The following is a 3,311-nucleotide window of genomic DNA, read 5'->3' as shown; positions in this document are numbered from 1 at the left end:
AGCAGCAGCAGCAGCAGCAGCAGCAGCAGCAGCAGCCCCTCGTATCGAGAATATCTATGTTTTTATTCGATTCGTTTTTTTATTTTTGTCTTACTTTCATGTTTTTTAGTAGTGTAATCACGAGGCTCAACAGCGTGCAATGAACTTTACGGAAACAAGCTTTTATCGTATTTCAGCGTATGCATGCTCTCACACACACACACACACTCGGCTCGGCTGTCTTTAAAGCGTTAGGAGGAAATTCTGTGCTGATTCATCGGACCTCAGAGGGAACCTGGAAGGAGGCTGTACTTGATAATTCATTCCAGCACCGATGGGGGCTGCTGCCTGATTGGTCGACCTCACTTCCTGTTCTAGGAGAAAACAAGTCTTTTTGTTTCTGACTGACTACAGGCAATATTTTCAATAAATAGTATTTATTTACAAATTACACTATGTCTTTGTTTCTGTTTTAACTGCGCTATTTTCTTTTTTAGTTTGAGCAACTGGAAATAATCATGTTTTGAAGTCGCCACCAGAATAGAGAGTCTCGGCTAAAAAATGAGGTTGATGGCAAAAGTAAATAAATAAACCTTAAAAACTCCAGTGGGATCATGTAAAAGGAAAAATCAAAAAAGGTTTTCCTATTAACTAAAAAATTTTTAAAAAATCATTTTTATTAATGAAATATGAATAAACATGTCTTTCAGGACTGATTCTTATTTTACATGATCTTTTGTGAGAAGCCTGTCTTGATAAAGAGCAGAAGCAAACTTCTTAAGTTTAATTTTTTTTTATTCTTAATGCTTAGTCTGATTTTAGTTTAATAGAATTGCTTGTGTGTTTTTTTTGTTAAATTAAATTTATTTTACACCACAGTAAAAAAAATACATGGTAACGGTTCAATAAATAATCATAAATCTATGTCTGCGCAGGAATATGAATAACTTAGTGCAGTCTGGAGTTCCAGTAATCAGCGATAGATTTGTAGCCATGGTCCACTTTGTTCTCTCTGGATTATTCAAATTTATTAAGAAGCATATGTAAAATCACTATTGAGTCTAATAAACTCTATAGTTATACTTTTTTATGTAAAATGTATATGTTGGCATTTGATATACAGTCATTGGATTGTAATGGGAAAATCATTTATTGCTTCAATGTACATCAAGAATAATAATAACAAAAAAGTCAATTTATTTTAAATCATAAAAAAAATCATGATACTCTCTATAATACCATGAGGCAAACATGATTCAGTGTTTTCTGTCCTTCATTTGCATTTCAAGAGGCTCCTGCTATAGAAAACAATTGAGCCAATCAGAAACGATTCTGTGCCATCACTATGCCGACTTGATACCTTGTTTTTATACCAAAAGGAATTTAGACAGAGGGGTGTGGAGCCCGAGAGCAACCTGGTTCTTTTTCTAAAGCATCGGCAAATATCAGGTTTCAGCTTTCAGCAGGAGAGAGTTAATTTTAGAGGTCATTTTCTATTAAACTGAACCCAACTGCACTGAAGAAAACCCACCGAACCCACGGACAGGTGAGGCCTCACACAGTAAAACACCAGCTTTCACCGTCCTGCTTCAGGACGGAGGAATGCGCCGTTTCGTGTCGGGACGTGCTTGTGACGTTATGTCTGACTTCCTCAATGTGTTATTTAGCGGTAGAATACGTTTCTCTCGGTATTTTTCGACAATTTAAGTGTTAAAATATGGTCACAGTAAAACTGTCACTCCAAGATGCGACGCCTTCATTAGAGCTGCAAGGAAACGCACTTCCTTTCACCAAGTTTAATGGTTGAATAGCAGCAGCTCAGGTTCAAACATAATCAGCTTTTATGTTATCCTGCTTTTACCTGCCCAAAAAATTATTTTAATAATTAATTTCATTGCAAAAAAACAAGAGGGAGATGTAATATTTCTAATAAGAGATGCATTCAATTCAGCTCAATTTAAAAATACTTGCAGGGAAATTAAAGGGACTGAAGTATTTAAATCAACTCATTTCAAAACGGCCGTTATTTAAAGCGAAATTGAAGGAAAGGATCTCTGGTAGCAGTCAGTCTTGCAGCGAATCTGATGACACCTCTGACTGAAAAAGAGAAGATGGACAGCATTCTCAGGTGGAGAACCCTTACAGTCTCCTGCAGAGAAGAGCAACGTGTTCTTTCCGTCTGAGCAGTCAGTTCACTTACATCTGAACGGAACATAAAGGCCTTAAGCCAAGGTGAAGAGGATCCAGAGAGCTGCTGTGTGTTTGGGGAAATCACCCCAAAGATCTCCAAAGACTGCAGCTCTAACTTGGAACTTTTCCAGCACCAATGATGAGCCTTTACTTCGGCACTCAAGCCGAAGTAAAGGTGCAGAGGTTCAAAGTCTCCTTCTAGTGTTCTCAGTTTCAGGAGTTGGGGAAAGGTGTGTTAGATTAAAGTTTGATTTCCTTTGATTCAATGTTAGCACCTGACTGCTGCTGGATTAAGCTGTTACTGAGCATTAAAAAAGCATGTAACGTGTTTGAGAAGTTGTGAACATTCAGTTAATGTGTCAGTGTGATGTTCTTCTATGTCACTGCAGTGGACAGCTACCTAAAAAGCCATTTACTTGTGTTTCTTGTGGATTTTTATGCTATAAATTCACACAGACCACTGAAGTGGACACGCATGCGTAATTCAACACACTGCCAACTACTGGGCATCCAGTGCAAGTGCGAGAAAAATTTTGTTAAATCCAATATGGCAGACAGACGAAAAAGCAACACAGGAATATCCCGTTTTTACTGCAGAGGACTCTTGCAGGTAAAAAAATAAAATCAAGTATCCCCTAAGGACTTATACTACTGATGTATTTTCCAAACAACAACTTTGTATTTGGAGAAAATTAGAACTGATCACCTAGAGAAAAAACAAATCCTGCCTTTTTTTATGCTTAAAAAAAAAGTCAAAAACACTTGACATAAATCTTGACATAAAGCATCACAATTCATGCATGAAAGGGCGAGAGAGGTTTTAACATGTTGCTTTTACCTGTGCAACAACAGTTGCTAAGGACAGTTTTTATTTGGTGTGTATGTCTATATTTGTACCATTTTTTTATTTTGATCTTGCTTTAATTTGGGAAATTCCATTATAAATTCATAGCACACCTGCTTTTTTGTGTTGTGTTTTGTTTTTAGTTTGTTTTTGCTTGACCTAATCCTTCTACCTCTGACTAACCTTGTGTCATTAAAAGCACAAAATGAATAGAAAAAGAGCAAATTTACACCACAAGATAAAAACAAGACTGTGCAGCAATTTAAAAAGGGCATTAAAGAAATATACAGTTATATAT

The 3,311-nt window shown here is 36.6% G+C and overlaps 1 protein-coding gene across 3 annotated transcripts in view; it reads left to right on the top strand.

Moving 5' to 3' along the window:
- Window positions 1-1,412: 1,412 nt before the first annotated feature.
- tmem150c (transmembrane protein 150C) overlaps window positions 1,413-3,311 on the top strand; it is an 8,486-nt gene continuing 6,587 nt past the window's right edge. For 2 of the 3 annotated variants that reach the window (XM_017308023.1, XM_008423371.2), the window contains exon 1: window positions 1,413-1,525. The gene's annotated coding sequence lies outside the window, so the exon portion shown is untranslated. Of the gene's footprint in view, window positions 1,526-2,724; window positions 2,780-3,311 lie in introns of those variants that run through there. The other variant, XM_017308022.1, reaches the window with a different exon arrangement.

This window comes from Poecilia reticulata, linkage group LG12 (assembly GCF_000633615.1).
Source record: "Poecilia reticulata strain Guanapo linkage group LG12, Guppy_female_1.0+MT, whole genome shotgun sequence".
NCBI classification, from domain to species: domain Eukaryota; kingdom Metazoa; phylum Chordata; class Actinopteri; order Cyprinodontiformes; family Poeciliidae; genus Poecilia; species Poecilia reticulata.
This window is presented reverse-complemented; position numbering and strand designations above follow the sequence as displayed.